Here is an 11792-nt window from a genome sequence, read left to right on the forward strand (position 1 = left end):
CCTATATTATCTAGACAGACCTGCAGAGATAACAATAAGCAGAAAAACAAGACAAAGCAAAACAAAGCAAAACAAAACAAAATAAAACAACAATAACAAAAAGCCAATACAAAAAAGAGAAAAGTCTGTAAATAGTTCCAGATCTGTTTGTTGACCTATAGGAGTGTTTTCCGATCAAGTCTGATGGGGTGCCATGCCCTGGCCCCCAAATCTACTTTTGGTATTCCCTGGGGATTTTGTTGTTCTGCTCCCCTTGCTGTTCTGTTGCGTACCCTTAGTGTTTGCCTGGGTGTGGTGGGGTCAGATCAAACACAATTCCCACACGGTGTCTCCAATATTGTCTCCTGTAGGGCTATGGGTCAATGAGGTATGTGTCTGTTAGTGGGGCTGGCCATATGGTCCCCTCTGTGCATTGGTTTCTCTGAGCAGGGATATCATCCTCAAGGCTTGGTGAGCCATGTTGTGCCCCACTCTTTCTTCCTCCTTCTTCATTTGCTCCTGTGTGTTCTGATCAGACATGCCCCTCTCCCTGAGCTGTAGCTTTAGTGCTGTCCTCTGAAGTGAATTCTTCTGGTAGAGGGGTGGGTTGGGGTGGCTGTCTATGTAGTTTGGATTGGGGCTGGCCCCTCACACCTCTCTACTGGTTCCCTGTTTCATGCCAGTATGTTGCATTCACATCTTGGAGCACCAAGTTGAAGTCTGGTCCCTCTTTCTCTGTGGAGATGTAAACAATGCTCTCCCCTTGGGTGGGTTAGTGCACTGTTCCCACGCTAACCATTTCTTTTTTTTACTCTCCCCCTCCTTTTTAGTTGGCTACCATATGTATCTCTGGATTTGGTGTGGACCCTGCCATACTACCGGGACCTCATCCCAGGAATTCCCTAACTTTAAACACACACACACACACACACACACACACACACACACACACACACACACATACACACACACACACCAAGCTAATCATTAATAAAACTATAAATTAAAGCAGAAATAAATGTCTCAGTTAGAGAATTCTAAATCACAAATTTCTATGTTGATAATGACAACTGATTAAAAAGTAAAGAAAAAGTAACTGATTGTCTATAATATAAGAGATGTGATGTCTGTACTTTGAAAATGATATCCAAGTTCTTTTAGTTTTGATAAAAAATAATTATTGAATAACTGAATATGATTGCACAAGCAATCAGAAATATCATTACTAAAAAGTACATTATATCGTGACAATGGCTGAGACCTATATAAACCATAGAAGCATGAACGGATTTTGGGCTTGCACTTAATTCTATCATAAATCCAAAAACAATTTGTTCCTACACCACACCACTGCTTGATGCTTGCCTTCAAGAGATCACTCAAGATATAGGTGCCACAGCATAGTGTGGTGAATGGATTTGGGGCTTGCACTTAATTCTATCATAAATCCAAAAACAATTTGTTCCTACACCACACCACTGCTTGATGCTTGCCTTCAAGAGATCACTCAAGATATAGGTGCCACAGCATAGTGTGGTGAGGAAACCAGATGGTGCCTGCCTATCAGAAAGAATAGAGTCTGGGGTCTTAAGTGCTTGCCTTCAAATCAGCAGCCATCTAAGTGAGGCATCAACCAAGTCCACATGGAAGAAGCACACCAGCCTGGGTGATCCAAGGACTGTAAATAATTTAATCCAAATCTAATGAAGGGAATGGTTTCAGAGCTCAAATTGTGAACACTTGGTCTTCAGAAGGCTATGGATGGCAGTGAAAGCACAGAATCCACTGTCAGGGTCCACATATGAGTTAAGTCTCCAGTGAAATCCTTCTGATCACAGTTGAGGATGTGAACAACCATGTTATTCCACAGAGAGCACAGTAAAGTCAATTATAGAAGAAGTGATATCTTATCATTTGATCTTCCTTTTGACCTATTTTCAAGGTGTTTCTGTTTTAAAAAAAGTTCAGGGGAAATCCATGTGGATTAAGTCCCCAGTGAATCCCCTCTGACAAGGGTGTGAAGAGCCCTGCTACCACACAGAGTGCAGCAGAAGGTGGATTTCTGCAGGCGCAGTAAGAATCAAATAGAGCAGCCTCTAATTTCATCTTCTGTATGGCCCATTTCAATTTGTTCAAGTTTTCAATATTTTCTGCTTTCTTTTGGATTGAGGTTTTTATCTGTTTTACTTTGCTGTGGTTAGTTTACTGTTACTTAATGTTTCTCTGTATATTAAATCCAGAACAGGTAAATCTATGAGGGGAGGGGAAGTTGGGGAGATAAGGGGAGCCAATAGCAATGAGTACAAGAATGAATAAAATGTTCTAAAACTGATTGTGCTGATTATTGTACAGCTTTCTTGATGCGATTGAATTATTAAATTATACAATATCTGATCTATAAGCCAATAAACTGTTCAAGGAAATGCTGTATTTTAGTCAAAGTTAAGGAGAAACTATAGTGAAATGTTTGTATGTATCAAGTTATAAGTCAGCTACACATTATAACAATACATTCAGTGACTTTTAAAAGACATTTTAGTAGGAGCTCTTATATATATAATTACAATCCAAAGGTCCATTAGATCAAGCACGGTTGTACAATTACTATCACCATTTATAAAACATTTTATTTTTTGTTTCTTGAACTCCTTGATATCAGCTCCCCTTTATCCCTTCTCTCCCTTACCCTACCACCCCCTTAACCTTAAATACATTATATACTATTATTATTATAGTTTCACCTTCCAATGTATCCATTCATCTAAAATTATGATGTCCGTTCCCCTTGAGTGGGGTTATACAGTCATCATTTCTATTAGTTCTTCATTCTCCCCATTCCCCCCGCTCTTTCTGTATCCTTAGGGAATCATTACTTCCATTACTGTTTCTGAGGGGTTTATTATCTTAGATTTTGTATATCAAAAGACCTTAATAATGCCAATGTACATACTAAGATCTAGCAAGATTAGTGAGGAAAATCTACTAATCATAGTAGTGGGAGGAGGAAATTAAAAAAAAATCTAGAAGACAGTGTTATGTTTCATCAATGCTCTACTGCACCCTGGATATATTGTCCCTTCCATGTGGCCCTTTTGTGAAGAACTGTGGGCTTTGGGTCTCCACTTTGCCTATGCTCCTTCACATCAATATGGCTGCTTATTGTTGACCTTCTGATACCTATTCCAGTCAACACCTCATAATCATGCAGGCTGGCATGCTTCTTCCATGTAGGCTTTGTTGCTTCCCTGTTGTAGATGGACGCTTGTTCAACTTCAAGCCTTTAACCTCAGATACTATGTCTTTTCATAACCGGGCACACTCAGCTTTCTTCACATTTCAGTGGCATTGTAAGCATCTCAGCGGTGGCAGGGGTCTCTATGTGGCTTCTCTGGCTTCAGAGGTCTGGTTGCATTAGGGGTAGGTCCATGTGGCTTCTTCAGTTCAGGGCACTATTGTAGTTCCATGTGTCTTGTCGGCTGCTATGTCTCCCAGGGAGTCATCCTTGTCAGCTGAATGTCTCCAAAGGAGTGAGCCAAGAGAGTAGAATGTCTCCTACCTCCAAGGAAGAAATCCAGGAATTCCCAGGATTCTCTAGAGAAGGCCATGCCCACACAGAGAACTCATTGGCTATGACCTGATTGACAGACAAGACCCCACCCCTTCACACTTAATCCTATCAAGCCCCATATTGACACCAGATTATGTAACTATCACACCATTCTTTTATAATACTATACAAAGATAGGCATCGATTAAAAAGAAGTTTATTCTGATATTTTTTTGCTGAAAGTTAAATTATCCTAAAGACTGGAGGGATATTAGAGTTTACATTTTCAAAAATATACCTAATGATTCTCTGTGAAATTATTTTCTGACATGTATGTGAGCACTTCCTTGAATGGCACAGAACTGAATGTCAAGTATTTAATATACACAATATATACATATATATTCACACATACACATGGCACAAAGAATTATGCTCCAAAACTTACTGGAAAAGGTATTTTGAATATTTTAGCACAACATTTTCTATAGAAGTGCTCTAGTATCCAAGTTGCTCAAGTCATACAGCTGAGAGCCTTGGATTTTGTTCACAGAACCATTCTGTGATTGCCACATTCACAGCAGAACTTCACCCATTCTACGGGGCATTTGATCCACATACATGACAGAATTTTGGTAAATGTCCAGATGAATTTCCTTTACTGCTTTTAAATGTTTCCACCATTAAGTGAAAACAGGTAGTCTCCATCTGGCCTACTTATGTAGTTAATGGTATAATATTTTTTGTTTGTTGGCATTCCAGAGGCAGGATTTTTTGCTACACTAGGTGGTGTGGGATTTAGAGATTTGACATTATCTCCTACATGAGGGGCTGCTATCCCTCTATGGGAGGGAGATAAGGTCTGAAGTTTGTTTCAAGAACTGCTAACTTCAGGCTTTGCATCTGGTGGCACACCAACAAGAGTTTGCTTAGTGCTACTAGGCTGTGGTAATGGTGAAGATCCTGATGATGTGATTCCAAGGGAATTTGATTTTTCAAGTGCAGGCCACTTATCCTGTGCCCAAGAGGTTGGTGTTCCATTGATACCATCAGAATATATTCATTACTAATATGTGCTTCCCATTCTTTACCAAAATTGATATGTCTAAGAGCCACATTTTCATTGAATCTCCCTTGACAATATATATTTGGCATTGTACATAATCAGGATCATTTGGAAGATGGAGAAGGAGGTGAAAGTTTTCTCTTTAAGTGCTTTATCCAGTCCTTTAGCTGCTCTTATGGTATAATCCAAAGATGACAAATAAAATCCAAATATGATGTAGGGAAAGGTATCAGAATTTAAATTGTGAACACCCAATTTGTAGCAGGCTGTAGAAGACAGTAGGGACCCACAATCCATCTACAGTATACCTATGAGGATTCAGCTTCTGGCAGATCCGCTCTGAACACGGTTGAGAGCATGAATCCCCTTACAATCAGACATAGGTGGGCCTACCTCTCAAAATCCGGAATATTTTTCAAAGCGATGTATTTAAAAATTTTTTTTACAAAACAACCTTATTACCTTCAAAATACTCTCCATTATACTTAATACAATTAAGTCTAATTATTCCATTCTTGAAAACACTTTTCAAACTCATCTGTTTGGATGGCTAACAGCACCTCCTTTGTTTTTAATTCCCCTCTTCTAAGTTGTTAAATTGCTTTACTTTCATTTCCCTCTGAATTTGAGAGGTCAGGTGAGTGAAGTGCATGAGGGCAAGAGAGGCATGCTGGGTGTTGTTTGTTTGTTTGTTTTGCCAAAAACTGGCTTACTGAGATGGCCGTGAGCCAGTACATTGTCATGGTAGCAAAACCAGTCTCTCGCCTACCACAAATACGGCCTTTTTTGTCAAACACTGTTGCAGCTTATACAGAATCTCTCAAAAGAAACTTGATTAACAGTTTGATCTGGTGGAATGAATTACAAATACACTCCCCCACCCATAAAAAAACCCAAATGGGCATCGTATTGATCACTGATTTACTTAGCAAGCTTTGCTGTGGGAATAGCACCAGGTCCCATCACCAGTAATGACCTTGGAAAACAAGTCTGGGTCGCTTCAGAGCTCTTCTTTCAAAGCAAGGCGTGTTTCCAACTCAACGCTCTCTTTCCTGGTCAGTCAGAACCCGAGGCACAAATTTCACAGCGACCCTTCTCATTCTCAAACCTTCAGTTAAAATTCGCTGAACTGAGCTCCAAGAAAGTCCAGATAACATTCCCACCTCTTCAACGGTCCGTTTGAGTTTGTCAACATTTTTGTCTGTTTGGGAAGTTGAACCATGTCCAGAACAAGGTTTGTCATCAATCAGCATTTCACCTATTTTGGAAAGAGAAAACCCCTCATACAGTTGAATTTTCCCTATTACATCAATATTTTCCCCATCACAACTGTCCAACAAAACTGTTTTTGCAGCATTTTCCCCAAGTAGGAAACAAAATTTCATAGCCATATGCTGTTCTCTTAAATTGGCCATAATAAAAAATGAAGTTCAAGAGAAACTGCTTTTACAAAAAATTCACTATGACCAGAGAGGATCTTCCTAGGTGACACCACTGGGTACACTAATTCAGAGCTAGTTGCTTGATGCTCGCCTAGTGGGGAAACATAGGAAAACTCTGCCTACCTGTACTTTTTTCCTTTTTTGAAGGATACCCCCTCATAGATTATTATAAACTTAATGATAGTAGATGGAACTATGCTATAATAAAATACCTGGTCATTTGATCTTCTTGACCCATTCTGGGTTTGTTCTAGTTTTAAATATTTCTTTTTTGTTTCTTAATGGAGATTTTCTCTCTGGATTATTTATTTTATACATGGATAAAGTGTTTGTTCTCTCTCTCACTCTCTGTTTTCCAGTTTATGAAGCACAGAAGGGATGGGCATATAGAGAGAATAATTGATGTAATTACTTATAGTGGGTGTGGAGAGCTTGAATGGGATTGGAGAGCAGATAATGGATATGGGAATGGGGAGGATGCACTAGAACTGATTGTGGTGATGTATATACAGCGCTTTTTACATACTGAGCTATGGAAATGTATAATATGTGAATTATATCTCAATAAAACTATTGGGGGGGGTGTCTTATACAGTTGTAGAAGACATTAAGTCCAGTCTGGTTCAAGTCTGTGAGTCAGATGTTAAGCTGATTCATGCAGCTGATGGACTGATGAAATAGGAAGACAATCCAGAAAGCAGGAAGACCATAGACTAGTGGAGGCAGGGACAGATGTACCCAATAGAAACAAATCCAGCTTGTGGCTGTGGAGTTGAAAGAATCTGAGGTTGGCAGGCAATATGGCAAACCACTGACAGCACCCACGGTCCATGGGTTGACGAATCACATGCATAATCCTGACAGTTGCAGTGAGTAGTGGGGAGCCTGCTCCCAGAGTCTTCTAACATAGGAACAGGTTTAAAAAGTGACATAACTATCGAAGTATATGACAGGTGAATTTTATATCAACAAAACATTTCTTTTTAAAAAGAAATTCTACTTTAAAAAATTCATCTGATGCTTACTTTGATCCTCCTGATACTAAGGAGTCCATGGGTTGCAGGCAAGGTCACTCACAGATAGGCTTGGCTCTGAGTTGGCTCACAGAGATCCAGGCCCACCATGTTTTCTTTATTTTAGCCCACTCAAAACTATTTTGAATATGTTATGTCTAGAACTGTAGAATTAATGTGTTGTGTTAAAATACTAAGTGTGTGTGTGTGTGGGTGGGTGGTGATTTGTTAAAAGGAGCAATAGAGAAATGAATACAGATGCCATACACTTTAGGTTACCCAAAGTTACCTCCTTAGGAGTTAAAGGTGAATCTCTCACCCAAACCATTGCTTGAGGGAATGGCAACAGAAGAAGTGATAAATAAGAAAAACAATACAAAGAATGGGATTTCCCAATAGTTCATTATGTTCACATGGGACAATTACACAGATCAAGAAGCAGTCATTCGAGTAAAACAAAGGGCTACTATGCTTTAAACTCAGGAAAGGTGTATTTCTGGGTTGTGTCTATTTGCCATATTTATTCAATGCTGCATATATTCTAGAAGATGAACTATATGGAGAGCTTGGCATCACGATGGGAGGAAGGCTCTTATCAAGCTGTGATATGTAGAAAATACAACCTTTTTTGTTGAAAACAAAGAGAACTTGAAGCACTTACGGATGAGGATCAAAGACTATACAGCCTTCCTATGGATTACAACCATACAGCCTTCCTACGGATTACAACCATACAGCCTTCATATGGATTACAATATGAAGAAAACAGAATTCCTCATTGGAAAAACAGACAACATCATGATAAATGGAGAAAAGACTGAAATTATCAAGGATTTTATTTTACTGGAATCCACAATTAATGCTCACGGAAGCAGCAGTCAAGAAACGAAACCGTGTAATCTACAGATAACTATAATTCCTAACAAGGATGGCACTACTAACTCAATAAAAAAATGGCACAAGCCATGAAGAAACATGAAGAGACAATTTACCAAAGATAACATATGAACTGCCAACAGGCATAAAAAGAAATATTCAAGTTCATTAGCAATAAAAACACAAATTAAAACAATAATGAGATGCTACCTTACACTGACACTTTAGCAAAATTCAATAAACATAAAATAATAAATGCTGGAGAGCATGCAGAGAGATTGGAATGGCTATTCATTGCTGGTGGGGTTATAGAATTATACAATCACTATGGAAATCAGTATGGCTCTTCCTCAAACAAAAGCAAATACATGTACCTTATGATCCAGCAATTGCTCTATTGGGTATAGAGTCTAAATAAATCAAGAATACAGCATGAACAGACATGAACACTCCTTTTTTGCAGCAATTTCCATAATAGCAAAAATATGAAAACAATAACAAATCTCAATTATAGAGGAATGTGTGAACACATACTACTACATTCATACTATGAATATTATGCATCAATAGAAAACAATGACAACTCTCTTAAACACCCAAGACATGGACAAACCTAGAGAATATTATGCTTATTAGCAAACAGTCAATTTCACAAATATAAATATTTAATAGCACCATTATTATAAGGAAAACAAAGAAAAAGAAATGTGGTCTTTAGATCAAAAGGCAAGACTTTGATGCCTACAAGGGAGGCCAGAGATGGGGCTGGGAACAGGAAGAGGGAGGGATAGGACATTGAGGAGGGTAGGAGGAAGGATGCGGGGAAGGAGAAAGCTAACCACATAGGTGAAGAGGTTAACAGACTATAGTGTTGGTTTCATTCCTTGAGATGGGCTTTGTAAATATATACAGTATGTTTCTTAAAACAAACAAATAAAATCCTCAAAAAGTCCTTCCAGATTGCCTATCCCTCAAACCTAAATAGTGGTCTGAGTGCCTAAAAGAAAAAACAAAAAAGCCCATAAATAAAAAGGCAGGAAAAGTAAAACTGAAATGGACTGGAGTCTTTAATGACAAGTTCATCTCAAACAAAGAAACAAAGAAACCAATTAGCGCATCACATTGAGCTAAAGCCCCACTTCCAATGTTAGGAGCAAAGACTTCACTCTGAGAACTAAGGTGTGTCTGACCAAACCCATAGCCTTTTCAATCACCTCATGAGAGACAATGGAAGCTGGACAGTGACTAAGGATGCCTGCAGAAAAATTGATAATTTGAACAATGAATATTGGGCTGCTCACTGTCAGAAGGACAAACAAATCTGTCTCGGCAGAAGGAGAGCTTCAATGCTCCTTAGAAGTAAAGATAGCAAGACTTCATCTCATATACCTTGGAAATAGTATCAGGAGAGACCAGTCTCTGAAAAAAGGACATCAGACTTAGTAACAGAGATGGTCAGCCCAAAGAAGAAGCTCTTGGATGAGGTGAGCTGGCCCTGTGGCTGCAACAATGGGTGCAGGCATAGCAACCATTGTGAGGGTGGCTCGTTCTGTTGCACATTGGGTCACTATGAGTAAGAGTCAACTCCACGGCCCCTAACAGTAGCAAGGGTGCCTTGAATTGGGGGTCCTTGCCTTCTCCTTCTTAAACTTATCCAGACTACCGCCTTAAACCAGGGTACAATTCCAGACAGAGCAGTTTACTCAATATTAACTATTGCCTTGACCGATGTAAGATCAGGGGAACCTCAGGAGTCCTTTCCTGTCTCCTCTAACGAAACAACTCTCCTCATCATGGAGGCAAGATGCAGTTCCTACTTATCCCCAAGCAGTGGCCTTCATTTCTTTACCCCCTTATAGAATTATGCGAACAAATAACAAACATGAAACTACATCCTCTCATGGAACCCGTGTCATGCTTGGACTATCCCCATACCCCTAACTAAGGTGCGTACACAGGCAGCATATTCTCTAGTTAAGCCTGCTCACAGTGCCAATCCAGGGAACTCGCATCTCAAGATCCCTTATCTCTTTGATACTTAGACATGTGGGTGACAACCCCCGTCCATATGCCAGCTGTGTTCTTTGGAAATCTGAGCTTCGCTTCCCCTTTCAGTCCAGATAGCAGCTGCTCCCCTTGTGTCCTACCACCTGGGTGTCCATTTCAGTAGCCTCGAGCTTTGGAGGCAAAGTTGGTTATGCATTGGACTGCCTATGGCAATGTTGGAGAAATATGAGGTTTTCTGCTCCCTCTGAAACTCCAAGGGGACAGGGGCAGGTCTACTCTATCCTACAGGGTTGATGTGAGTCAGAGTCAACTGCATGGTGTGCATTTTGGTAAGTTTGTCTTCAAGTTCAGAAGTCCACAAGAGTCTTTCTCCTTCAAACTGACTGGCACCCTGCTCCTTTGGATCTGATCATTCTCTTTGATAGCTCACAGGAGTCATGGGAGAGGTTAGACCTGTCACAACAGCTTAACTATACACAAAGATACACACACACACACACACACACACACACGTGAAAAGTTCCATTTGTCTAGGAGAGATCCCAGAACAGAACTTCTACTTGTCAAAGAAGATGCACTGCTCTTCTGTGCAGATGCTTGCTCTCTCCAACCCATAAACTCCCTGAGTCCTCACCATGTGGTTGCAACAAATTACATTCTGTTTCAAGAGGCCTAGACCCTGTGAAAGCTCTGTGCTTGGAACTCTCAGGGACCCAGAACAAAGGGATGGCTTTGCTCTCTACCTTAGAGGGAGCCTTAGCGGGAGCCGCTCCTTTGCCAATAGGGTGGTGAGAAGGCAGCCGACACATTGCTGAAATCAGAAAATGTCACCACTAAGTAGCTTAAATGCAAAAGGGTGTACAATATATGCAGTCTCCAATTAAATTTATCCCGTTTCCTGCACATAGCCCTCTTTCAAGATCAAGAACCTATTAATTAATAAACCTATTAATCAAAATGCCTCCTCTAAGTACCCCTAGGAACTTGCTTGACACTACACTATTTAAGACCAAGTCTAGGGAATTAGTGCAGTTCATGTGATCCATGCCCTGTCTGGACTATGCCAAGAGGTGTCCTTGATTCAAATGATTGGAGCCCTGAGGGTAGAAATGTAGATGGCTAGGGTTATAGTGCCTGTGGGCAGGAGGTCCCTGATAGGCTCTCCACCCCGAGGGAAGATGCAGGAGACATACACATGCTGCCTGGGCCCACAGATCATGGGCCTGCAGATGAGTAGTGTCCTCACTGGGGCTGGGCCAGTATTCTATTACATCACAAAGGGACTTCTGTGTGACTTTCCAACAGGAAGTGAAGTCAGGTAAAGATACACCAAAAATCAGGGCTCCTGACTAGACCACAGGTATGAACTGAGAGTATTGGCAAGTCAGTGGGTCAGGAGCAAGTAACAGGAGAGAAGAAGGGGCACAATGGGGTACAGCAGGTTGGAAAGTGCATAGAAGGTCTGGAGCCAAGAGGTTTATAAAGCACTGAGGCTCGAGAGGAGCCTCTCTCCCAGCAGCAACTTCCATTCCTCACGTAGGACGGAGAGACAGCTAACAGGAGTGGATGGTCATCCACACAGCAATCTGCATAGAGACGCCTGCGCTCAGATGGAGAGGAAGTTCCCTAGAAATAAAGCCTACACTTAGTATTAGAGCAAACGAGAGGTGAGCCCTAGAGGCTCTGCATTGAATACAACTAGACTAAGACGGAGATAGCTACACCCAGAATTGGAGCAAGAGAGAGGCGAGCCCTAACAGTGATCCCAGTGACCCTGCCTCGAATACAACTAGAGCAACACAGGAGCCCCCTGTGCTAGTGACCTTTTTGAACCTATTCAGGCAACAACAGTACCCCGCCCC

The 11792-nt window shown here is 40.7% G+C and overlaps 1 pseudogene; it reads right to left on the reverse strand.

The window, feature by feature from the left end:
• Positions 1–4073: 4073 nt before the first annotated feature.
• On the reverse strand, positions 4074–4889 carry LOC142422672 (zinc finger C2HC domain-containing protein 1A-like; annotated as a pseudogene).
• Between the last annotated feature and the right edge of the window lie 6903 nt (positions 4890–11792).

Source organism: Tenrec ecaudatus, chromosome 12 (genome assembly GCF_050624435.1).
Source record: "Tenrec ecaudatus isolate mTenEca1 chromosome 12, mTenEca1.hap1, whole genome shotgun sequence".
Lineage (NCBI taxonomy): Eukaryota > Metazoa > Chordata > Mammalia > Afrosoricida > Tenrecidae > Tenrec > Tenrec ecaudatus.